This window comes from Balaenoptera ricei, chromosome 5, assembly GCF_028023285.1.
Source record: "Balaenoptera ricei isolate mBalRic1 chromosome 5, mBalRic1.hap2, whole genome shotgun sequence".
NCBI lineage: Eukaryota > Metazoa > Chordata > Mammalia > Artiodactyla > Balaenopteridae > Balaenoptera > Balaenoptera ricei.
The window spans coordinates 111,346,377-111,373,256 of NC_082643.1; the positions used below are offsets into that span (position 1 = coordinate 111,346,377).

Genomic DNA, 26,880 nt, shown 5'->3' on the forward strand with positions numbered 1-26,880 from the left:
CACATGTCAGCTTGGATTGGCCACACTTCAAGTGCTCAGTAGCCACATGGGGCTAGTGGCTGCTTTGACAGGCAGTGCAGCTCTGACCAGCCTTATCCTTAAGGAACAATACCCTGCATGAATCTGAGGTTATCCTCAGAACTATCCCTGTATTTTATTTTATAAACTGAATAAAATAATAATATATATACAATAATATAAAAGATTGTATTTTATAAATTATTATATTATAATAATAATTATAATTTATTGTATTTTATAAACTGAATTATATCATGGGGTCACCAGAGAAAATTCGTTCTGGTGCCTTTTGCTAGAATGAGTGAACCGGCTGAATGATACAGTGAAACGTGTCTCTAAGGTTATCTGTAATATAAATTTGTGAATTTCAATGCCAGGAGGTGTGTCTGGGCCTATAAATGAAATATTTAGATTATTAGGTTCATGCTTATAGGAAAGATGGCTGCTCATATGCCTTTGTGAGCTGTGATAAGTGGGATGTGTGTGGCATCTACCCTGGTCTCAGTCCCAGAGCCTCACCACACTTACTTCCTCTCGTGTCACCTCACTGTCTACCTGTTCCTCCATCATCACCTTCGCCCTATCCTTGCCCTGTTTATATGCATGATGCTGCTTACTAATTTGTGTTCTTGTTCAGTTGCTTATTGTGACAATTTAAGAAGCAAGGCCACTGTAAAACCTAGATCAGAGAAATCATTACTTGATATCAAATATCAGTCTGCCAGGAATAGATAAGATTAGACTGTAAGAAAACACAGGTGCAGTATGAGAGGGAGAGGGGTAGGGGAGAGAGGGGTAGAAGTGGGGGGAGGGAGGGAGGAAGGAAGGAAGGAAGGGAGTAAAGGAGGACGGGAGAAAGGGAGAAAGAGAGAAAGGAGAGAGTACCATTCTGTGCAGGAAAATCACCTAAATGCAGAGGAAGGAAATCATGGTGGAGGATTTTGTAGCAAAACAGCCACTGGACAAGCTGTTGTTCTCACCAAGGTCTCAAGGTAGGTTGCTCTGGATTTCATAAATATATTGACTTTATCAAATACCTGTACTACACAGGTGGCTGAGACTAGTCCTAAGCCTTCCTCAGCTCCTTCTGAAATTGATAAATGCATTCAACACAGTTTTTGAGCCCTTGCTATGTGCTAGACTTTATTCTTGATTCTAGGGATTCAGTGACCAATAGATAATCAAGGTTTCTACCCTTAATGGAGATTGTATGAGTTTATGTGTTGAGAGAGGAAAAAGTGCTGAAAAGGGAGGTTGAGCAGATGATAAGTGAGTAAAACTAATAAACAAGATCAGTTCAGACTTGGACCAGTTCTTTAAAGGAAACATGTAGAGATGACTGGGGAAGCCTGCCCTAGCACAGTCAGGAAAGTTTGTCAGAGGTTGGACTTGCACTGAGGGGTGAAGGGTGAGAAGGAGCCAGTAGAGGGAACAGGGAAAGTGCTTGGTTACACAAGGGAAGGAAGGGAGACCAGTCTGGCCGCAGTGTCTGCGCAGGAAGGAATAGTGAGAAAGAAGGTGACGAGGCAGGCAGGACCCGGTGAGGAGGGGTTGGTACTTGCAAACTTTGTAAGGCCTATGGATTTTATTCCAAATGCAATGAGAAGGCATTGTGAAGTGATCTACGAAGGAGAGACACATGGTCCGATTTACATTTGTAACAGATCTGTCTGTCTGCTGGGCAGAGCAGAGTAGAAGGGGTCCAGTGTAGAAGCAAGGAAACCAGTTATGAAGCTATTGGCAGCATTCTACGTGAGAAGTGATGCGGGCTGGAGCAGGGTGGCAGTATTAGAGATGGAGAGCAGTGGATGGATTTGAGAGGTTTGGAGATAGAATCGACAAGACTTAGTGGATAGGCCTGGATGGGTGACGTGACAGAGTAGGAGAAATCAGGCAGGACTCCTTCTGGTGGGTGACGGGGTTGTAGGGAATAGAGTTCTGATTTGGCCGTTCGTTAGTATGAGTTGTCTGTTAGTTGTCCTAACGGAGATAGTTGTCAAACGGCCAGTAGTGATTCTGAGAACTGCATTCAGGGACAAGATCAGGGCCAGTGGGTGTCAGCATAGAAGTGGTATATAAAGAGATGGGAAATCTAGAATCACCTGGGGAGATTTCGTAGGCAGAGAAGAGAGGCAGCAGAGATCAGGCCCCGAGGAATAACGGAGTTAATAAATAGACCAAGTAGGAGACCAGGGAGTAACCAGTGAGGTAGGAGGCACACGAAAAGAGCAGTGTTCCAGATGCCAGCTAAATCGAGTGTTTAAAGCAGGATGGAGTAATCAGTTCTGTTGTAAGTTCTTGAGGAGTTGAGTAAGATGAGAACACAGTGCTCTTTGGGTTTTACAATGTGGAGGATTCCTTTACATGGTGATCTTGTTGAACCTTTTAGAGGAGTGATTTAAAGCACAAATGACCTCCAGCATCTCCTGCAGGGAGCTTTCCTCACTCTCTTCCTTCTCCAGTTCACCCCCATAGGCTAGGTGTCCCCTCTTTGTTCCAGAATAGTTAGGCTTTTCCCTTGTCACTGGACTACCATACTGTAATATGATTTTTCTGCTGAAACTATGTTTCTTCCAGCCTAAGCTCCTCCGGAGCAAAATTTATACTTTTTTGTTGTTGTTGTTATTTCCTAGCATGATGTAGGCACTCAACACATGTTTTCTTTTTTCTTTTAATATATATATTTTTTTTAATAAATTTATTTTATTTATTTTTGGCTGCATTGGGTCTTTGTTGCTGCACGCGGGCTTTCTCTAGCTGTGACGAGCAGGGGCTACTCTTCGTTGCGGTGCGCAGGCTTCTGATTGCGGTGGCTTCTCTTGTTGCGGAGCACGTGCTCTAGGAGAGCAGGCTTCAGTAGTTGTGGCACGCAGCCTCCGTAGTTGTGGCTCACGGGCTCTAGAGCGCAGGCTCAGTAGTTGTGGCGCACGGGCTTAGTTGCTCCGCAGCATGTGGGATCTTCCAGGGCCAGGGCTTGAACCCGTGTCCCCTGCCTTAGCAGGTGGATTCTTAACCACTGTACCACCAGGGAAGTCCCTGAACACATGTTTTCTAAATTAATGGGTATTCTTTTTTTTTTTTAATCGTGTCTTTTATTTTTAAATTTTATTTATTTATTTTTTTATACAGCAGGTTCTTATTAGTTATCTATTTTATACATATTAGTGTATACATGTCAATCCCAATCTCCCAATTCATCCCCCCCCCGCCCCCCCCCCCCCCCCCCCTGCGGATATTCTTGAATACTGCTTTTCTGCTTGCATTATTTACCCCTGTGTTGTGTCAGGCAGAAGCCAATGAAGAGCCCAGGTTTCCTGATTCTCAAACTGCTGCCCTCTGCCTTCTGTAGCCACTGTCGGGCCTGGGCTGAGGATATATTTTGCCCAGGATTGCCCTCCCCTCCCTTCCCCGCCCCCCACACACACACCTCACCAGGTGCCAGGGATTGGTTGGGGAGGCTTGCAAAGCTCTAATGCCCTCTTAGACGTTTTCCCTGTACCTTGTTCCCTGTGCCTTCTTGGGAACCACATGTGAAAACCTGTGGAAATCACTTCTTGTCTATTTCAGCAACCTTATCTCTTCCCCACCTCAGAGTTCTTTGGGTGAAGTCATCTGCGCTTGCTCCATAGGATTCACCGTTTTGGAAACTTTTATTTGCCTCGTTGGATACTTAAGTATCTTAAAGCCCTAGTAGCGACTGCGTAAATCCACCCCCAAAGGGTTCTCTTTAGCAAGTTTCCTTGTTTCTTTTTGGTAGTTATTTTCCCAGCAAGGCTGTGAGGAAGTGGTTTTTTCTTCTCTGCTCCTTCTATCACTTTGTTTTCCACTTCTTTATCCTCCTGTTGCAATACCCCAATTATACTAGTTGCTGTGGAGATACTAAGTGTATTGCTAATAATGGAGGACTGTTCTTTTAGGTGGAAGAATAAAAGCAAGGAAGGGTATAACTCTTGTTTTTGTGCAAATGTCTCCTAGTAACAGCAATAACTAAGTGGTACTAGAGGCTATGGTGCAGAAATATCTATACGGGGTTGGTTTATGTTTTTTTTAGAAAGGATTGGCTCTCTTAATTAAAGAAAATATTAATTTAAGCTTCTGATCCTATTAGAGATTAACTCCTTATCTTAATACTTTACTATTCATTCTTTAATTTATATCCTTTGTTTAGTAGGATGTTGCTTCATATGGACAAAATCTTTTGTGGACTTTAGCTTTTACAAATTCATTTCTTAAAAAAACCTTTTTATTTTCTTTAAAAACTTTACTAAAGGAGACACATTTTAAAACTGTTCATCTGATTTGTATTTCATGAAATCTTACAATTTTCCATGAACTCTATTATAATTAAGGTGATTATGTGTCCTGATTTGCCCAGGACAGTCCCAGTGTATACATATTGCCCTGGTTTAATTATTACTAAGTCTCTCTTTCACTTGAAACTGGCCTGGTTAGGGTGTTAAATTATATGGTCACCCTAATTAAAGACCACATTCAATAGAAAACTGAGGGAATGAAGTATCTTATATATTTTTTTGTTTTCGTCCATATAACTTAGATAGATATAGATATATATGGATATATATGTGGATTATATACATACATGCATACATACACACACACATAAGTATATCTATGTTTTTTTCTTTTACTTTTTCCAACTAAACTTATAATTGAGAATTTACCAAATATCTTGATACTGTGGAAAGATATATATTTGTTGCTGTTCTAAGCAAATCAAAAGACTTGCTCATCTTCCTGATTTCCTCACGTAATATTTTCACGAAGATAATTTTGACTGTGATAACGCCTGACCTGACTCCTCCTAGGTGGGCAGGATCTATTTTCAGGGGGCGATATCATCCTAATGGCAGCTGTTCTGATTCTTTTTTTTTTTTAATAAATTTATTTATTTATTTATTTTTAAATTTTTGGTGCATTGGGTCTTTGATGTTCCGCGTGGGCTTTCTCTAGTTGCAGCGAGCGGGGGCTGCTCTTCGTTGCGGTGCGCAGGCTTCTCACTGCCGTGGCTTGCTTCTCTTGTGGAGCACGGGCTCTAGGCGTGCGGGCTTCAGTAGTTGTGGCACGCGGGCTCAGTAGTTGTGGCTCACGGGCTCTAGAGCGCAGGCTCAGTAGTTGTGCCGCACGGGCTTAGTTGCTCCGCGGCATGTGGGATCTTCCCCGACCAGGGCTCGAACCCGTGTCCCCTGAATTGGCAGGTGGATTCTTAACCACTGCGCCACCAGAGAAGTCCCAGCTGTTCTGATTTGAAATGACTGCCTGTATGTCAAGTTTTGTTTCCATCTGCCCAATACACGTGTCACCTCTTGTTCACATTAGAATTTCTCCTTCTGCATGTGGAATGGGTGTATGTCCTAGACTGTTCCATTGCCTTGTCTCTCTGTTAGTGGTTCCATTATTGATACACCCGGAAGCAGAACAACAGCTGTGGAGTAAGAAATGAAAGGTCTTTTAAAATTTTGGACACCTTGAAAAATAAAAAGTGCTATTTTGATATTCATTCTTGCATTTAAAAAATATGCACATTCCTTGCCTAATCCTTTTCTCTTAATATCAGGTTTATTATTGTAAAAACTCTGAAAATCATACTAAAGTTTTTGTAATTGATCAAAGATCCTTGGGAAAATTTCTGGCAGGTTATGCTCTGGGGCCAAGGGGACCTTGAAGTGGTTTTAAAAGAAAGTAAGAGTGAATTAGGAGCATTGGAGACCATCTCTTGCAGTTAATATCTGGAAAAGGGTCCTGACACGTCCTTCAGTATGTCAGGAGAATAAAAGTTGGTCAAGGGGTAAGGCTTGGCAAGAACCAGCAAGCACCTGTTTTGTGCCAGGCAGGGTGAACTCCTATAAACAAACAGACATGGTCCATCACCTCATGAAGCCTATCACCCAGTGTGGGAGACACCCAGGCAAAACAAGGAAACAAGTATATAATTAAAAATTGTGAAAGTGTATCAGCAGTGCTGAGAGAGAATAAGAGGAGAGACTTACTTTAGACAGTGGTTAGGAAAGGACCCCTTTGAGGAAGAAGCATTAAAGTTCTGTCTGGGTTCCTCTCTCAGTGTTTCTCCACCTTTTGCTTTCATTATTGCCTTTTTCGACAGGTTTTTTCTAACCACTCCCTTCCCCCTGAGTAATTTTAATGCCCTTTGGAGGACCACAAACTATTTTTCCACTCTTAGAGCACTAATTTTCACCACTGAGAATGCACACTCAATCAGTTACTGTCTGCGGGCCTCATTTTGGGGGCAGTCAGAAATAAACTTTTATTAGGTTTAACATAGCGTCCTTGGATCCTCAACTGGATTTTAAGTTCCTTGAGGCAGGGAACCATCATCTAGTAATAATAGATGCCACTTAACATGACTTAAAAAAAAAAAATCTTCCATGAGGTTGAGAAAGGTGGAATAAAAATGTCGGAAGTAGAGCATGAAAAAAAATCCTTAAATGGTCTAGTTAGTCTAATTTTTTATTTAGATGAAGAAACTAAGATTACTAGGAAGTTATTAATCAGTCTATCTAAGCCAATTTAGTGCCATTTCCAGGACACTGTTGGTAAGGAGCAGATTCAGGAAGGTAGTGATTGTCAGGAGGAGGAGTTCAGGTTTTATTGTAGAGCCTGAAGATTTGCATGTGCACAAAGTTGAAATCTTATAAAGACTAATTTGGCAGGCTCTTCTAATACTTTTCTGGAACATGATGATGATCGTGACAAGGGTGCTGTTGCTAATAGGGACAAAAAGGAAAAATTTGATTAATAATTGCTTCCGTGTTTCAGAGACAGCACGACACTGGTCTACAAAGAAAACTTAATAGGAATTGAGGAGAAAAGTGAACTAAAAATATAGAATACTAATACCCTTTTTCAGAGAAAGGAATTAAGGGGGTGATATAACTGTTCTTTATCATTGAGATTCTTTTTTTTTTTTTAGGGTGAGATTATACATGTCTAAAGGACATGGGTTTATCAAAGATAATTCATGTTATATATATTAGGTTGGGAGGAAGGCAGAGAATATATTTGAAATTAGGAGAAGGAAGCTATATTCTGGATCTTTTTCTGTGTGTCTGTTTCTCTGTGTTAGTGTGTATGTGAGAGAAATTTAGCTCAAGCTAGTTCTACTTATCTGGCAAACAGTCTTGGAAACTGGAGTAAAGTGTACCTGTCTTAATGAACTGTCTTGTAATTTCCAGTTGTGCCTCAGTGAATTTTGGAGGTTGGCTCAGTCTGTCAAACAGACATACATTTTGCAGTGATTTCTTCCTTTTACTGTTTCTCCATTGACCACTAGTCACATATAGATGTTAATTTTTTTTAAAGGTTCTTTATCCAGTGGTGTAATCTAAGCCTACTTCCCCCCGACCCCTTTTAATCTTTTTTTGTTTTGTTCTCCTTCTTGACAAGTCAATTGCCTTTAGTAGGTGAGCAAGGAGCAGGAAAATTATGAGACAACAGCCAGAAGGATATAATTTACAAAAGTTCTTTCTAAATGGTTTAGTAGAGAAGACAGAATACTAAAGGTAATATATGGTGTTAGACCCTAAGTTTCATTTCTGTTCTTTTTGCCCCATTTGCCAACCACTTGAGCCCCTGCCCTACTCTACCATCATCATTAAAGAAAATGAGGCTGAATTCTTCTGTTTTAAACGATGTACTTGAACCTAGATTCTAAAGTGCTATTTGTAAAGATAATCTTAAGATTGGGTACATACTCACTTTTTCATACAAGTAATTAATTAGCTATTTTTGAATTCTAAGAATCCTTTGATCCCTTTCAACATGAATCTTAAAAAGAAGGAAATATTGACAAAATGCTTTTTTTGAATCACTTGTCCTCAAACACGTTTTTATTCATTTAAATGAATAAATTTGATTATATTCTAATGAGAATTTGGATTTGACTCTTTAAATACAACCAGTTTAACAAGTATAGTTGTCTTATGAGCCAGCTTTATTATTAAGTGTTTGTTTGTAAACCACAAGTGTTACTAATAGTTTCTAAATATTGTGTCTGAAAAGGGAAGTAGTGGAAGTAGTGTGGTGTCAGCCATGAGTTGCCATGGACACAGCTGTCATCACCTGTGAGTTGCCAGGGACACGGTTGTCAGTGAGAAGCAGAATGAGCAGAGGGTGTGACTGCAACGGGAAATTGGAGGTGGAGCTCTGAGGTCTAGCGTCCTTAGGGTCTACCTCCATCCTAAGGCTGCCTACACAGGAAAAGGTTCAAAGATCCCACACCCTTTGAGGTAGGACTGAAGAGTAAAATTACCACTCAGGGGGTGCTACTTTACAAAAGGTGCTCAGGGTGACCACCTAGGTCACCTGCACATGGTTCGATGTGTAATTCTGAACTGTAATTCACAGAAGACTTAAGAAGGCTGTTTGAAGTTGAAATGTTTTAATTTAAAATCACAGTATAAAAAGTTAAATGGAATTTTGCAAATAGCTGAAAAAATATCTTTTGGGACCTGGCTGTTATTTCTGTGGTCAGATTTCTGTCTTATTGCCGGATGTGTCTCACGTTAGCTGCATCTTCTTAGCTGATAGCAAGGCTCTTGGTAGCAAGGTTCCTTCCTTGAGGCAAGCAGTTTGGGAACTCTTCACTTAGGGAGCTCTATTAAAGTGCATCTTTGGCTAGGAGAATGTTCTTAAGGGATGTGGTAAAAATGTCATTTTGGAAGGAAAGCAAGTCTTCTCTTAGGTGTAGTTTCATCAGGGTACAAGTTTGCAAATGGCACATTACATATTTGTGCTGAGCCCCCTCCTTACATGTATGTGCTTATGCTGTGCCCTGAATGAAGCCTTTAATTTCAGCAGGATAAGGTGTGCCCTGCCATGTGGTACACAAAACATCATCTTCATGTCTGTTGGAATGAATATGTACATAGAGTATGAAAACCAGTGGCGGCAGAGTTACGAAATGGAGCACTGCCCTGACCACAAATGTTGCTTCATCAACATTAAGCAGTATTTAGAAAGTTCTCTGTATTTAAAAGACTTAAGTGCTTTTGAATTACAAGGCAGTTTTAGATTAGTGGTTGGTGTTTGAGCAAATTGTCATCGTCCTTAAAGGACATAACTGGGGCTATTTTGCCATTAATTTTCAAGTGTTGCTTTACAGGTTAAATCACAATATCTGGAGTATTTCTTGTTTTTATTTTTGAAAAAATTATTGCTCTCTTAAAAATATCTTTAAAATGAATGAGTTTATAGCTAATTCTGAGAAGTACTTTTTTGGAAATTAATAAGCTTTATTTTTTGGAGCAGTTTTAGGTTTACAGAAAAATTGAGCAGAAAGTACTGAGTTCTCATATATGTCCCCTCCTCCCCCAGTTTCCCCTATCATTAACATCTTGCATTAATGGGGTACATTTATTACAATTGATGAGCCAGTGTTGATACACTATTATTTTTTTTGAATTTTATTTTCTTTATTTTTTTTATGCAGCATGATACACTATTATTAACTAAAGTCCATAGTTCACATTAGGGTTCACTCTTGTTGTACATTCTATAGGGTTTTTTTTTTTAATTGGGGTATAGTTGCTTTATAATGTTGTGTTAGTTTCTGCTGTACAACAAAGTGAATCAGCTATATGTATACATATATCCCCTCCTTCCTGGACCTCCCCCCCCCCCAAGTCGCACCCATTTAGGTCACCAAAGAGCACTGAGCTAAGCATAGCCATCATTTACAGTATCATATAGAATAGTTTCACCACCCTGGGCTTCCCTGGTGGCGCAGTGGTTGAGAATCTGCCTGCCAATGCAGGGGACACGGGTTCGAGCCCTGGTTTGGGAAGATCCCACATGCCGCAGAGCAGCTGGGCCCGTGAGCCACAACTACTGAGCCTGCGCATCTGGAGCCTGTGCCCCGCAACAAGAGAGGCCGCGATAGTGAGAGGCCCGCGCACCGCGATGAAGAGTGGCCCCCGCTTGCCGCAACTAGAGAAAGCCCTCGCACAGAAACGAAGACCCAGCACAGCCATATATAAATAAATAAATAAAAATAAATAATTAAAAAAAAAAAAAAGAATAGTTTCACCACCCTAAAAATCCCCTGGCAACCACTGATCTTTTTATTGTCTCTGTAGTTTTGCCTTTTCCAGAATGCCATATAGTTGGAATCATATAGTATGTAGCCTTTTCAGATGGGCTCTTTTACTTAGCAATTTGCACTTAAAGTTCTTCCATGTCTTTTTGTAGCTTGAGATAGCTCATTACTTTTTGTCACTGAATAATATTCCATTGTATGATGTATCACAGTTTATCCATTCTCCCATTGAAGGGCATCTTGTTTGCTTCCAATTTTTGGCAATTCTGAATAACCTTGCTATAAATATTTGTATGTGTGCAGCTTTTTGTGTGGACATAAGTTTTTAACTCCTTTGGGTAAATACCAAGGAGCACGATTGCTAAACTGTACGGTAAAAGTGTATTTAGTTTTGTAAGAAACCATCAGACTGTCTTCCAAAGTGGTTGTACCATTTTGCATTTCGACCATCAGTTAATGAGTGTTCTTGTTGCTCTACATACTCACCATCATTTGGTTTTGTCAGTGTTCCAGATTTGGGGCATTCTGGTAGGTGTAGTGGTATCTCATTGCTGTTTTAATTTGCATTTCCTGTGTGACATGTGATGTGAAGCATCTTTTCATATGCTTATTTGCCATCTGTGTATCTTCTTTGATGAGGTATGTTCAAGTCCTTGACCCATTTATTTATTGGGTTGTTTGTTTTCTTATTGTTGAGTTTTAAGAGTTTTCGGTATATTTTGGAGAACAGTCCTTTATCATATGTTCTTTTGCAAACATTTTCTCCCAGTCTGTTGCTTGTCTTCTCATTCTCTTGACATTGCCTTTCACAGAGCACAAGGTTTTAATTTTAGTAAAGTCCAGCTTATCAGTTATTTCTTTCAAGGATTGTGATTTTTGCTGTTGTATCAGAAAAGTAATCTCCATATCCAAGGTCAATTGGTTTTCTCCTGTGTTATCTTCTAAGAGTTAGTTTTGTGCTTTACATTTAGGCCTGTGATCCATTTTGAGTTAACTTTTATGAAGGGTGTAAGATCTGTGTCTAGATTCATTTTTTTGCATATGAGTGACCAGCTGTTCCAGTACCATTTATTGAAAAGACTATCTTTGCTCCAAGGTATTGTCTTTGCTCCTTTGTCAAAGATCAGTTGACTTTATTTATGTGGGTCTATTTCTGGGCTCTCTATTCTATTTCATTGACTTCTTTGTCTGTTCTTTCACCAATATGAGACTATCTTGATTACTCTAGCTTTAAATTGTCTTGAAGTCAGGTAGTGTTATTCTCCTTCAAAATTGAGTTGGTTATTCTCCTTCAAAATTGAGTTGGCTGTTCTGTCTCTCCATATAAACTTTATTCATTATTTATTTATTTATTGGCTGAGTTGGGTCTTTGTTGCTGGGTGCGGGCTTTTTCTCTAGCTGTGGTGAGTGGGGGCTACTCTTTGCGGTGCGTGGGTTTCTCATTGCAGTGGCTTCTCTTGTTGCAGAATATGGGCTCTAGGTGCACGGGCTCCAGTAGTTGCAGCACTTGGGCTTAGTAGTTGTGGCTCGCGGGCTCCAGAGCGCAGGCTCAGTAGTTGTGGCGCAAGGGCTTAGTTGCTCTGTGGCATGTGGGATCTTCCCGGACCAGGGATTGAACCCATGTCCCCTGCATTGGCAGGTGGATTCTTAACCACTGTGCCACCAAGGAAGCCCTCCATATAAACTTTAGAATCAGTTTGTCAATATCTGCAAAATAACTTGCTGGGATTTTGATTGGGATTGCATTGAATCTGTGCTTCAATTTGGGAAGAACTGACATCTTAACAACATTGACTCTTCCTATTCATGAACATGGAATAGCTCTCCATTTATTTAGTTTTTCTTTGATATCTTTAATCAGTTTTGTAGTTTTCCTCATGTAGAACTTATACATATTTTGTTAGATTTATACCTGAGTATTTCAATTTGGGGGGGAGAGCTGCTAATGTAAATAGTATTGTGTTTTAAATTTCAAATTCCAGTTGTTCATTGCTGGTATATAGGAAAGTGGTTGACTTTTGTATGTTAACCTTGTATCCTGCAACCTTGCTATCATTGCTTATTAGTTCTAGGAGTTTTTTTGGTTATTTCTTTCAGATTTTCTACACAGATGATCATGTTGTCTGTGAAACAAAGATAGTTTTATTTCTTCCTTCCCAATCTCTATGTTTTTTATTTCCTTTTCTTATCTAATGGTATGAGCTTGGATATCCAGTTTGATGTTAAAAAGCAGTGGTGAGAGGACACATCCTTACCTTGTTCCTGATCTTAGTGGTGAAGCTTCAAGCTTTCAGCATTTAGTACAATATGATATTAGCTGTAGGCTTTTTGTAGATGTTCTTTATCAAGTTGAGAAAGTTCCTCTCTCTCCCTAGTTGACTGAGAGTTTTTATCCTGAATGGGTGCTGGATTTTGTCAAATGCTTTTTCTACATCTATTGGTATGATCATGTGATTTTTCTTCTTTAGCCTGTTGATGTGATGGATTACATTAATTCATTTTCAGATGTTTAATTAGCCTTGCATACCTTTTATAGATCTCATTTAGTCATGGTGTATAATTCTCTTTTTACATAGTTGGATTCAATTTTTGATATTTTGTTGAGGATTTTGCATCTGTGTTCATGAGAGATAGTGGTCTACAGTTTTCTAGTATTGTTTTTGTCTGGTTTTGGTATCAGGGTAATGCTGGCCTCATAGAATGAATTAGGAAGTATTCCCTCTGCTTCTATCTTCTGAAAGAGATTGGTATGATTTCTTCCTTAAATACTTGGTAGAATTCACTGGTAAACCCATCTGGGCCTGGTGCTTTGTATTTTATAAGGTTATTAATTTTTTTTTTTTTTGGCTATGCCTAACCACTGGACTGCCAGGGATTTCCCAAGGTTATTAATTATTGATTCAATTTATTTAATAGATACAGGCTTATGCAGATGGCTTGTTTCTTGTGAGTTTTGGCACATTGCATCTTTGAAGCAATTGGTCCATTTCACCCAGGTTATTCAATTTATGGGCATAGATACATTCATAGTGTTCCTTTATTATCCTTTTAATGTTTGTGGGGTCTACAGTCCTCTCTTTTATTTCTGATATTAGAAGTTTGTGTTCTTTTTTTTTCTTAGTTAGCCTGCCTAGAGACCTGTTGATTTTATTGATCTTTTTAAATAACAAGGTTTTGGTTTCATTAATTTTCTCTTGATTTCCTGTTTTCAATTCCATTGATTTATGCTCTAATTTTGTATTATTTTTTTTCTTCTATTTACTTTGGGTTTAATTTGCTCTTCTTTTTCTAGTTTCCTAAGGTATAAGCTTAGATTATTGATTTTAGATCTTCTTTTCTAAAATGTGCATTTATTGCTATAAATTTCCTTCTGCTTTTGCTGCATCCATAATTTTTTTTTTTTTTTTTTGCCATACCACGTGGCATGTGGAACTTCCCCGACCAGGGATTGAACCTGTACCCTACAGTGGAAACGCAGAGTCTTAACCACTGGACTACCAGGGAAGTCCAAAATAATTTTTTTTTAATTTGGCCACGCCACGTGGCATGTGGGATCTTAGTTCCCTGACCAGGGGTCGAACCCTCGCCCCCTGCATTGGAAGCATGGAGTCTTAACCACTGGACTGCCAGGGAAGTCCCTGCATCCATAAATTCTGATAAGTTGTATTTTCATTTTTATTTAGTTCAAAATATTTTAAAAATTTCCCTTGGGATCTCTTTATTGGCTCATGTGTTAATTAGAAATGTGTTATTTAATATCCAAGTATTTTGGGATTTTCCAGCTATCTTTCATTATTGATTGCTAGTTTAATTCCATTTTGATCTGAAAGGAGACATTGTATAATTTCTATTCTTTTAAATTTATTAAGGTGTGCTTTATGGCCCAGAATGTGGTCTCTCTTGGTGAATGTTCATGTGAGTTTGAGAAGAATGTGTATTCTGCTGTTACAAGAAGAAGTAGTCTAGAGATGTCAATTAGATCCAGTGGATTGATTGTGTTGTTGAGTTCAACTTGATTTTCTGTATGCTGAATCTGTTAAACTGACTTTTAAAAATCACACTTAGCAATATCAGAATCCAGGTTAAAACCAGGTCTCCTGACTGTAATAAAGTATTCTTTGCTCATGCTCTGTCCCTCAGGAAGCCTCTTTACTTTCTTGTTTTCATCATATTTCCCACTGCTCTCAATTAGAGAGTGACTCACCACCTAATACATTATTACAGTTTAAAGTACCATGAAAGAGTGAAAAATGAATGTGTGTATTCTCGGTGGGGAGAATACGCATGCTTGCGTTTCCTTGACATATTTTTGTTTGTTTGTTTGTTTAGAAATGTGATCCACCATTGGGATTATTTACTGTCTGTAAACCTTTCTGTAGGGGTGAATAGGAATTATTCTCTACTTTTCTCTATAGCAAGCTTTAGACACTTCAGGGAGGTTAGGGAGGACCTCAGAGTTTCTTTCTCGATGCGCTAAACCTCATCCTTCTCTTCTCTGAAATCAAGGTGATGTCCAAAGTATTCAAAGCCCATGGGTTCATTTCAATAGCAAGAGAGAGGGTGAGATGGTCATTAATAATGACATTCCTAATGTTTACTCAGACTTTTCCTTTGTGTACTCTGAGATATAGCCTCTGACCATGCATGACTCAGAAGCTCAACGTAAAAGTACACAGCTGATTTATTTACTTGGTCGGCATCACCATCCATTTTTATGACAGCCCGTTAGAGCCTGGTTTCTACCAGCAGGAGCTCTGGTTTACATCTTGAGTCTCACCACTGGCCCCTGCCCTCAAAATATGTTCATCATCCCTGGGCTTTGGATGCGTTGCTTCATTTTCCTTTATTTTGCTCAAGGTTCAGTTGCAAAACCTTCTGCTAGAGTGCCCCTCATTTCACTTCCTTCTTCTTCCCCCTTTCCAGTTATTCCTGGTATTTTAATTGTTCTTTTATTTGGACACCAAATAACTCTTTGTGGTCCTGAGAGTTTACTTTCTTGACTCAACATTTTGTTCTCTGAACATTATCCTTCCTCCAAGACTTAAAAAGAAGATCTTGAAAGACGTTGCTTTGTGAAATAGAGGATTATGTAAATATGCCAGTATGTATTTTGCTTTGATATTGCTTAGAAGGAATGTTGGAAACCTGTTGGGTGAGGCTGTCTGTGATGGGTCATGATACACAGGTAGACCAGGTAAACTTTTATAAGAGTTAAAGTAAGTACAAATTATTCATTTTCTAAAACAAGAGAAGCAAACTGCTGATAACTAGTGAGGAGGCTGGAGTAATCAATCTCTTAGAAACGTTAAGAGCAAGGACAACAAAAGATTAAGAGAGAGAAAAATAAGAACTAGAGGAAATGGATTACAGAACCAAGAAACTTGGGAATCTAAAGGAGACTTCCCAAGCAAGAGCTGGAGAGCTAGCGCAAGTTTAGTGCTGGCTGAATTACTCAGGTGTAGCTAGTCTGCTCATTCTGTTAATCTACTCAGGTACTGATACTACAGAATCCCTGCGGTTTTGATTATAATGCTTCTATGTCCTGAGGAGTTACTCTGCCTCCCCACAAACGTCCTTTCTCCCTGACCAGAGGTGAATTCTCTCTGTCTGGCAGCCTCCTTCTAATAATACCCCCTCCACCGCCCCCACCTCACAATTTGTTTCTGTCTTAATTCATATTTATCCATGTCTGGTTTCATTTTTACTTCTAGTTTCATTTTTATGTTCAAAGACAGCATTTTATTTGAGCAAGAGTAGTAATCACAGCAAATATGTACATTTTACTTTAATTTTATGAACTATATAATTATGCTATATTTAACTAGAGGGGCTGATCTCTTTGCTACCTGGTGGCATGTTACCACAAATGGCATCTTGCTAAAAAGAAAACTTTTTAAGTTTCCGAGACAGAATGTTTTTATTTGCCTACCCCACGCATAGTTACCAAAAGGAAAAAAGAGGTTTATTATTTTTATCCTTAGTACGTGATATTAAACAGACTCTATGCTTATCATAATACTAAACTTCTTTAAGAGACTGTTAATATAATAGCTGATATTTGGAAATTTATTTTAGGAGTTTAAGACTCACCTTTTCTCTTTAACTTTTAAATTATAGTAACAACTCATGTTTATTTTAGAAAATTTTGAACCTTGATACGCAAAGGGAAAACTTAAGTCATCTATAATCTATCACCTGTTAAAAATTTGCGTCATCTTTCCAGCATTTACATTTATGTGTGCCACTTTCTTTTTTTTTCTTTGCATTACTGCCCGGCATGTGGCATCTTAGTTCCCCGACCAGGGATCAAACCCATGCCCCCTGCAATGGAAGTGCAGAATCCTAACCATTGGACTGCCAGGGAATTCCCATGTACAACTTTTAAAAAACAAGATAAATAGGGTCATACGTATATCACTATTTTGCACTCATGGATATATCATGAACCTCTTGTCACTCCCCACTCAACATGGTAGAGAAGTATTTCAGTATTCTGTTGCATTCATCCATCACAACTTATTTAAGCAACCCCCTGTTGTTGGATACTTAGTTATTTCCAGTTTTTCACTGTTATTAATAATGTCAGAGGCTCAGAGTTAAATCTTGTTCACATTCTTAGGGTGTTTGTAAAATATAAGAAATGTATTTTACAGTAGTCCTGGAGAGCAGCTTGATATTTTTGTGTTTTTTTTTAACACAAATATTTTGATTTGTGTTTCTTTGCTCACCAGTAAGTTTAAAACCTTCTCACTTTCAGTGTTAAAGTATAAAAATATTGTTTTCTTTAGTTGCAGTAGGTCTGAAAGCATCTCTTAAAATTAAGTAATTAGTGAAGTTTCACTGTTATGATACTATGTGGTACTATTTCTTGTGACTTTTACTCTAAAGAGTTGAGGAATTCGAATGTAACAACAACTTTGTGTCCTGAAGGAAAGAACTAGATTGACGATTGTCTCTTCATGGAAGACCTAACAGAAAAACTGTAGAGGCTGAGAGACACTGGGCTTTTTAATCTGTTCAACTTTTTCTCTCTGGGTTTAAAAAAAAAAAAAAGGACTCCTATTTCTGGGATGTTTGAATGCTGCTTGTATTAGGCAGAGGGAAGTACAGAGTGACCTTTCAAGACATTTCAAATTTGAGTCTATAATTAGAAAACACTATTTGAGTTCTCATCATACAGTTTTACTCTTAAAGCAACCGTCTAAATTAGCCTGTCCTCCCTCCCCCCATTTCTCCCTCCCTCTCTTGCTCATACCTGCCATGTGTACATCGAAGGACTCTGCTTCTGAAAATCTTCAAGGCATCAAACTTGTGGGTTTCATGATATGTAATGCTTTCCTCCCTTCCTCCCCCCTTTATAAGATTACTTCAAGGACTTCATTGTCTTACTCGCAAGGGGCTTACATGGGACTTTTTAGGAACACAGCTGGTATCTTATAAAGCGGGGGTCACTCAGTGAACAAATAATATCAACTATGTGCCAGGAACACAGCAGATAAACCTGACAGGTGTGGTCCCTTCCCTCATGGGGTTTACAGTTTGACAGAAAAGAGCCAGTAAATCTTTACCAGTAGTTGACTAGATAGTTACAATTAGCAAACAGTTATGGTGGAGAAAAAGTATAGGGCGATGTGGAAGCAGGTAAAGGGGACCCTAATCCAATCTGGAAGAGTCAAGAAAAGGCTTCTTTTCAAGGTAGTGATGTTTGTCCAAAGATGCATGGGGATTTATTATACATGCCATCGTCTCCTCTTCTTCCTTGCCAAGTGCTATGTTTAGTGCCTGTAAACTGCAAGTGAATTAATCTATTTCTGCTTTCTTTGGGTGGCTTTAGTAATACCCCCCCAAGAATTAAAATGGAAATACATTGCTTTAGTTGATTAACAACTTTAAGATGGAACACTATTTCAATCTGAAGAAACATTCTTAAATAATCAGTCCTAAGAACAACACACTTTGCCTGATGGAATGAAAAAAGCTGACAAATCACTGGAACATTAGCTAATTCACAGGGTTTGTGGAATAGCGTAGGAGTTCAGCTGTGTCATGTCTTCCATGTACAGCAGGGGAATATCTGAAGGAACAAAGGACCTTTGCTAGCTAAGGTTTGCTCTCTAATAACTAGTCTTTAAAATAAAAATTAATCTATTTTCCAACTTACAATAAAATGTGCCTCAAGCACAATGGCTTTTGTAATTTGGAAATGCTCCACGTTTAACTGTTAGGTAGAGCCTGAGATGACTATGACAAATAGGAATATTCTTTGAGCTGTTCAATCCCCTGAGATAATTATGGCTGTTCTTTGGCCAGATGGTGACTCTCAAGTCCATTAGACTTAAAAACAGAGGCTTCTGTGGAAAGTCACTTTCAATGCATCAGGTTACTTAGTGTTTTTATGTGGCTGTAGCTTGGCCATCTCCTGATGGTAGAGAATTTGTTCCACAAATCTGGAACTGTCTTCTCTTCAGCCCTTATCAGATGCATGGCTGAGGGATATGGAAGTAAAAGATGGATTTCTGGTGCAGTTATGTCCCTGAAATGAACCAGACCATCTGAGCTGCTTATTTGTATTGCATTGCCTTGGCTTCCTACTGAAGAAACTCTAGAGAGCTATGCTTCGGAATTTATTGAGGGTCATGATGAAAAACTATCATGTGACATGGTCTCCCTGGTCTGTGCTATCGCTCATTGCCTCTTGTGTACAGACCTGCAGTGAGCATGTTAGAGCTAAGTGTCAAGAAGAGCTTTTTTGCCCCTGGGGAACAAAACATGGTTCCCTATTCCCCATCCTGCCAATACATGCAGATATGGAGATACTCACACTCTGAGTTTGGAAAATTTTGTCTCCTCTTTTTTGCTCTAGCTGCAAAGGAACTGAGAGCCAAATATGTATCCCAGTTTTTGTCATGTTTTAAGACTTAACCAGTACACCCAATTCCCCCTGTTCTTTCCTTTCTATTTTAGTTAGTTAACAAATATGGATAATGCATACTATATGCCAGGTGCTGTTTCTAAGGTCTTTATAAATATTAACTCCTTCACCCCTCTTAAGGACCCTATGAAGTTAGTGCTGTTGTTAGCCCTACTTATAGATGAGGAAACTAAGGCACAGGGACGTTATGTATCATGTCTGGAGTCCCAGAGGTGCTGAGTGTGGCGATTCCTTTTACTGGGAGTGGGTGAGACGATATTCAGTCACAGGAAACACACCCGCCCTCCTCCCACTGCATCTTGTGATCAAGAACCCCTGGTCTCTATTTACCTGGCTTTCTGATCCTATGCTACTCCTTTTACAGGAGTATTTTACTTTGTAAGTTGTATCATTTACTTTATTCCTTTATGAAGTGATGCATGGTATATATACTTCAAATTAAAATGAATGAACTTCCGTGACACTCTTTTAAATGGGTCTTCTCTTAACTACTTCAGGATGTGTACAGAGTGTTTGGAGTAGTCAGCATGAATTTGCAGTCTAACATCCACCCCCTTTACCCACCTCCTTTTCAACAAGAGCACACATTTTAAGTCTGACTAGATGAAAAAAACTATAAGCTGACGATGTTGTCAGTATCATTAATACCATGTTATAAACAATTATAAATGTCCACAGACTTAAGTTATGGCCCAGGAACCACTATCTGCTCTTCTTTAATTGGACTTACCCCTGCTACCTAAGAAATAAACTGTTGCCTGTTTTATGAGCTACTTTAAATTTCAGCTTCTCCCAACTTGACACTCTGGGCTTGTTTCTACATACTGTGGTGTGTAGGTACATGAAAAACATTGGACCTTCGGGATGTGTGTCTTCTTGAGAAATCTCTTTGTTAGCCCAGTTCTTACCTTATCAGGTATTTATCTAAGCTAACTTAACTCTTGACCTTATAAATAGGCAATTGAATTGATCCTTTTGATAGAGTAGCTCAAGTTGGCAGATGCAAAGATTAGCCCATGAGATTATTGGTGGGTGTTAACGGTGCAACCAGTGTCCCTACAGGCAGGGACAGGCATGGTTTGGGGATACTTTGAGGGCATATTTTTAGGCACCTTTAATATTAAGAGGCACATGTACTACCTGATTGAATATGAATATACATTAATTTCTTCTAATAGTACCTCAGTGTTCCAGAAATGGCTTAAATATGGGGAACCTCTGAAGGGTCTCAAGTGAGAGTAAATTTTTAGAAAGATCAGATTTTCCTGTGGAAAATCAGGAGCAGGAGAAGATTAAGGCAATCCAGGGGAAACAGTGTGGTGGCTGGAAGTAGGGTCAGGTTAGTGGCAGTGGTGGGTGAAGTCGAGAGAGAGGTAATGGCTGGAACGAGGTCCCAAGTGAAATGAGAAAGACATTCTCTGAGGGTGGGGAGGTCTTTTCAAAGGAGTGAACATGGCCCACTGAGAGTATTGTATGGTATCTGCAATGTAAACTAAGTTGCTTCCTATTATGGGCCTTATTGGAACGTAGCATTGTTGACCAGTTGAAGTTTATTCATCTCTACCCGGCATTTCAGATATACTTACGTTTTTTTAATTTTAATTTTTGGCCACGCTGAGCGGCTTGCAGGATGTTAGTTCCCCAGCTAGCGATCGAACCTGGGCCCTGGCAATGAAAACACCGAGTCCTAACCACTGGACTGCCAGGGAATTCCCTTGTTCTTTAATTTTTATAACAACTTTATTGAGATGTAATTCACACCATAAAATTCACTCTTTTAAAGAGTACAATTCAGTGATTTTTAGTGTATTCACAGAGTTGTGCACCATCACACTATCTAATTTTAGAACATTTACATTATCCCCAAAAGAAACCCCATATACATTTTTTAAAAAATTTATTTATTTTTGGCTGCATTGGGTCTTTGTTGCTGCACGTGGGCTTTCTCTAGTGGCTGTTATGAATAATGCAGAATGAACATTTGTGCACAAGTTTTTGTGTGGACTAGGGCTTTCATTTTTCTTGGGTATATAACTAGGAGTGACACATTCGTTCTTGAGTCTCTTCCAACAGTTGAGTATTTTTGGTGAAAGTGGGATCTCAGTTGAAAATCGGTTTCTGGTTGCGGATATGTATGTATATGCCCTGTAATTGTTAAACATAGATTTTAATGAAATTTGTTAAGCATTTAAAAGGTATATATATGTCAACTACCAAATATCGTGTGTGTGTGTGTGTCTGTGTGTGTATCTCAGTCTATACTCTTAGGATATTCATATGGTGGTTTATGAATTGTAAACCTCTGGGAAATGGTATACATTTTACTTCCACCCACCAGTCAAATTTCAGCTACTTAAAATCCATTGAAAGAGGGGAGGGAGAGATGAATAGGTGGAGCATAGCGGATTTTTAGGGCAGCGAAACTACTCTGATACTTTAATAGTAGATACATGTCATTATACACGTGTCCAAAGCCATAGAATGTATGCCAGCAAGGGTGAACCTTGCTGTAAACTGTGGACTCTGGGTGATTATGATGAGTCCATGTAGGTTCATTGACGGTAACATATGTACCACCCACTCCGTGGGGGACGTTGATAATGGAGGAGGCTATGCATGTGTGGGGAAGTATGGGAAATCTCTGCACTTTCTGCTCAATTTCACTGTGAATCTAAAACTCCTCTAAAAAATAAAGTCTATTTAAAAACCCATTAAAATATCACAGCAGTTGTGTGTATTTCGAAGGGAATCCTCCACCATTTTGTTTGAACCTGACAGATTATGCACCTCACAACAGCCTGGGTTTCGGTGACACTGAGTTTGCCTGTGTAGTGGCAGTTCCTCACCTGCTCTGCAAAGCCCTCGGTGACCTGGCCTCTGGCCTCTGGCCTCCGCTGCACTTCTCTATTCCTGAGTTTCAATGCTCCATTGCCTTTCCATTCTCTAAACCTGCCTGGCTCATTCCTGCCTCAGGGCCTTTGAACCAGCTGCTTCTTTGACCTGGAATGCTCTTCTTCCATGTCCCACCCCCCATTATTATTAAGTCTTAACTCAAATAACATCCCCTCACTCCCTAACCACTTGCTGTGAATCAGCCACGCCAGCCTCGCTCTGATTCTGACTGACTTCTCTCAGTGGCATTGATCACAGGCTTCTTTTATCTGCTTGTGAGCATCGTGACGGGAATCCACCTACCTTCCTTGCTCCACCTCTGAACAGGTGTGTCAGGTATTAAATTATGTTGGTGGAATGCATGGCCAAGTTGCTTTTCTCCCCCTGAAATTCTGGTACCTGTTAGAGCCAGTGTTCTCCCCTGACTCTTCCAGGGAGGGCAGTATCGTAGAACTCATCATTTCACCCTCACCCCCAGAAAACCAGCAAAACATAACAAAGCATCATTCTTATTTAACCTCTCACTTTCTCTGCCTTTTAGAGCTATCATCCTCTGCCCCTCCCACTCTTCGCAGAAAGGATCTGCTACAAGACTGAATGTGTTCACTGCTGCGAGGACCAGGGACCACGGTGGGATTTGCTGTGCTGCCATCTGCAAACAGTAGGTTGGGTGCTTCCTGGTGCTAGATCATCAGTGTGATTTGCATCCGCTGAAGGTTGGTTGCCTACCAGTTGTCCTGCAACTTCTCGGCTATCTTCTCTTTTCTAGTTAAGACATTTCGAAAATGCCTTAACTCTGAGAATTTCTATTTTATCCTCAGAAGAGTCTTAGATTTCAAGCTGTTTCAGGTGAGTGGATGTTTCCCTACTTGTTGGATTGTTGTCTTAAATGACAGCAAGAGAAATAGAGGTGACACCAAAACTTCCTAACCTCTTTGCATGACTGTCAAAATACGGCACGCAGTAACTGCCTCAACTATGCATTAAGAAAAATTAGTGGCACTAAAAATCTTCGAAGGAACATTGGTCAGCTGTGCACCTGTTCAACAACATTACTGAAATGATTACTAGCAAAGTTATTCTGTTTCTGCAGTTTTTAAACTAAGGTCAAAGAGATGTGGTAGTTATACCCATTCTCTGCCCACTGAGGAGGAAGGAAGTTTTCACGTTCATGATTCACATTGTGCAACTCAATTCACTGTCTAAACTAATTTGAATTTAATTCCTAGGGTAATTTTACTCTTGAAAATAAAAATAGGAGTTGCATTTTTAATGCACAAGATTTTCTTTTTCTTCTCTATAGCTAGGGCACCTTAGGACCGGGGCTCAGTTGACTCTTATGATAGCCATTCTTCTTCATCATTACTAGTTAGTGTGGTGTTTGCCTAAAAAGTCTTCAGCCCAAAGATGGACCCCAGGGCCATGTAATTCCAAGTTAATTAAAAATAAATTTTTATGAATATTTAAGAGTCACTGTTGAGCCCAGCATTCCATAGGCGTATTTGTTTGTCTTCTGTAAAATTCAAAATAATTCTAAGAATGTTGCTAGGATTAGAATGCCCATATGGGCCGATACTAGGAATGACAACTATTTCTGAATATTTGACCGCAGTGATATCTCTCCCTTTGTCTGATAGTGTCTGTCCCATGGAAGCTGGGTAAAGAAAAGAATTCATGTATTCAACAAATACTTACTGAACAATTTCTGTGGGCCAGGCTCTCATTTCAGTGTTGCGAATGAGGCAGTGAACAAAGCAAAATTCCTGCTTTCATGGAGCTTTTAAAAAGCCCCCGAATAGGGCTTCCCTGGTGGCACAGTGGTTGAGAATCCGCCTGTCAATGCAGAGGACACGGGTTTGAACCCTGGTCTGGGAAGATCCCACATGCCGCAGAGCACCTAGGCCCGTGCACCTAGAGCCCGTGCTCCGCAACAAGAGAAGCCACCGCAGTGAGAAGCCCGCGCACCACAACGAGGAGTAGCCCCCGCTCGCCGCAACTAGAGAAAAGCCCGAGCGCAGCAACAAAGACCCAACACAGCCATAAATAAATAAGTAAGTAAGTAAGTAAGTAAGTAAGTAAGAAAAGCCCCCAATATCCTCAGCAAACAAATGGGAGAAGGGAGGCGCAGATAACTTGACTCACTCTCAGGTGTCCTGGGAAAAGCTCCTTCTAGATGGCAGACAAGCACAGATGAAAAGGAAAGAGTTGGAACCTGATTTGGGAAATAAGATAAAGCAATCTTAATGCTCTAGTTTAATCACTGCAAAATAGAGAAGCTTATTAAAGCAATAAGCAAAAAACAGGTGCCAGGGTGATGTGACCTAGGCTTAGAAAAGAAGGATTACTTTTCAAGGATACCATTTTACTTCATTTTTTTCAGGTTCACAGATTCTGCCCAAATTCTGTCTCCACCACCCCCTCCCAGCCTCAGCTATCAGTGCCTAATGCAGCCTTCCAGAGTATCTCTGTGCACAAGTATGAATTCATATTTGCCCCCTTCATAAAGTAAACGATAGCAAACTATACTTTTGAGCAATGTATTTTTTTCTCCTGATATACGTAGGAGGGTTTAACAAATCAGTACAAAGAGAGCGTCCTCATTCTTTTTTTTCTTCTCTCAACAGTCACAGAGTAGTCCATTGTATGGATGTACCACAATTTAAATAGTGACCTATTGATGCACATTTGGGTTGTAGCCAATCCTTGCTCTTAAACAATGCCGCAATAAATAACTTTGTGTGTAGGTTATTCTGCATGTACACAATTATATGTGTATAAATTTGCAAAGTAGAATTGCCAGTCATAAAGGATGTGTATAATTTTGATAGCTGTGTTGTCAAATTGCCTCCCAGAGGGGATTTATCTTATTCTCACCCCCTGCTAGAAACTTGTGAGACTAGCTGTCATTTGGGTCTGGATTTTTCACCAATCTGATAAGTTAAATGGTTTCTCACAGTTTCAGTGTAGGAATACTATTCATTCAGAATTTTCAATGGCATTTTTAAAAAGAAAGTGCCCAGAAAAGTAAACAAGACTAGAATTCAGCTCTTTTTATTATGCAAAAAAAAGGACACTAAAAGCCATCTTAGCTCTTCTACTATGTAAGTTAAGACAATGTCCACGTTAAAAATGCTGTATTTTAAATACTGAAAATATACAGGGTTGAAGTGCTTCTTAGGCTCATGATGTACCTAGGTGACCTGCTAAGAGTAAGACCTTTCTCCTATAGTTTGGTCCTGTATGGTAGCTAATTGAAATAGAACAGTGTACAGAAATGAATTAACACAGCAGGTCTGAGACTGCGCTCCTTAGAAACGCCCACTTGCAAGGTTGGCCCTTGACTGGTGGTGCCTGGTAACTTAGATTGGAGGAGGGTTCCCACCATTTCCTAGTAAGAATGGTGCACTGTGCCTGGACTGTTCGTGCAAACAGTATGGTTTCTGTTGAATGCCTGCTTGCATTCTGGGAGTGTAGAATTTAGGTACATGCCTAGCAGAAGGTTCCTATGTGACCAGCCCTAATGAAAACCCCAGAGTCACTAATGAGCTTCTCTGGGAGACGATATTTCACAGGTGTTGACACAACTTCTTGGGGAAATTAAGCACCACCTGTGTGATTCCACTGGGAAAGGACTCTTGGAAGCTTGCTCCTGGTCTCCTCTGGACTTTAGCCCACGTACCTTTTTCCTTTGCTGATTTGCTTTGTATCCCTCTGCTGTAAAAATAGCCATGAGTACAACTGTATACTGGGTCCTATGAGTCCTCCTAGTAAATCATCAAACTGGGAGTGGTCTTAGGGACCCTGACCCAGTCAGCTTGCAAAGACTTTAATATTCTCTCTGTCTATATTGGTATTAGTGGTGAGCGACACAGATATTTTTAGCATGCAGTTAATTGACCTTTGACATTCTATCTTGACTCGTAGTCTGTGTTCTACTGTAAAATGTGCTTCAGAGTTCTAACTGTGATTTAGCATTTACATCTAACAAGTGGAGGCAACAAGAAGGCGGCTGGATATTGGAGAGTTTTTTTTTTTTAATATAAATTTATTTATTTATTTTTGGCTGCATTGGATCTTTGTTGCTGTGCACGGGCTTTCTCTAGTTGTGGTGAGCAGCGGCCACTCTTCGTTGTGGTGCACAGACTTCTCATTGCAGTGGCTTCTCTTGTTGCGGAGCACGGGCTCTAGGCGTGCGGGCTTCAGTAGTTGCGGCACGGGGGCTCAGTAGTTGTGGCTCGCAGGCTCTAGAGCGTAGGCTCAGTAGTTGTGGCACATGGGCTTAGTTGCTCCGTGGCATGTGGGATCTTCCCGGACCGGGGCTCGAACCTGTGTCCCCTGCATTGGCAGGCGGATTTTTAACCACTGCGCCACCAGGGAAGCCCCAACATTTATTTATATTCACAGTGGTGTTTGAGGGTGAACCCCTTCAATTCTGAAGCTACTTGTATTGTGGTATCAATTCTTTCAGGTAAAAAGACAGGTATATGTAAAAGTGTAATAGTTTTTCTGGCTTGAAATATGGCCCACCAAATGAGTCAACCCTCTGGTTGCCTGAAAAAAATTCCTTCTTTGACTATGAGGTCAGAATTAGTGACTCAGGGCTGTTCAGGAATATATAAACTATGAATTTATGAGAGAATTAATTCTTATAGGGATGGCAAGTAACTTCCATGACAGCATATAATTCCAATTCACTCTTATATGTAAGAATCCTGTAATTGCTTTTTGTGTTAAAGCTCTTCTTCAGAACTCAATAGAAAAAATAATGTAGCCTGTATTTCAGCTACAAGGGATCTGTAGATTCTGTGCACAGCATAGTGGCCTTTGAATTCCCTGACTTGAAAAGAATTGAAGGAGCCTCTGCTCCCAGTGACATGGGAAAGAACAGTGGCAAGATTAAGCATGAAATCAATCGTCTAGTGCTGGGAGGAGTTCGCACCGAATAAATATCTGTCCTGCGTCT

At 39.8% G+C, this 26,880-nt stretch overlaps 1 protein-coding gene across 17 annotated transcripts in view; it reads left to right on the top strand.

Annotated features, from left to right (window-relative positions):
- Positions 1-26,880, top strand: part of SGMS2 (sphingomyelin synthase 2) — a 101,690-nt gene that overhangs the window by 12,056 nt on the left and 62,754 nt on the right. For 7 of the 17 annotated variants that reach the window (XR_009503345.1, XR_009503347.1, XR_009503346.1 and 4 more), the window contains exons 2-3: positions 22,459-22,633; positions 23,555-23,968. The exons of 1 other annotated variant lie outside the window; for it this stretch is intronic. The gene's annotated coding sequence lies outside the window, so the exon portion shown is untranslated. 9 more of the 17 variants (XM_059923386.1, XM_059923389.1, XM_059923390.1 and 6 more) reach the window with 9 other exon arrangements.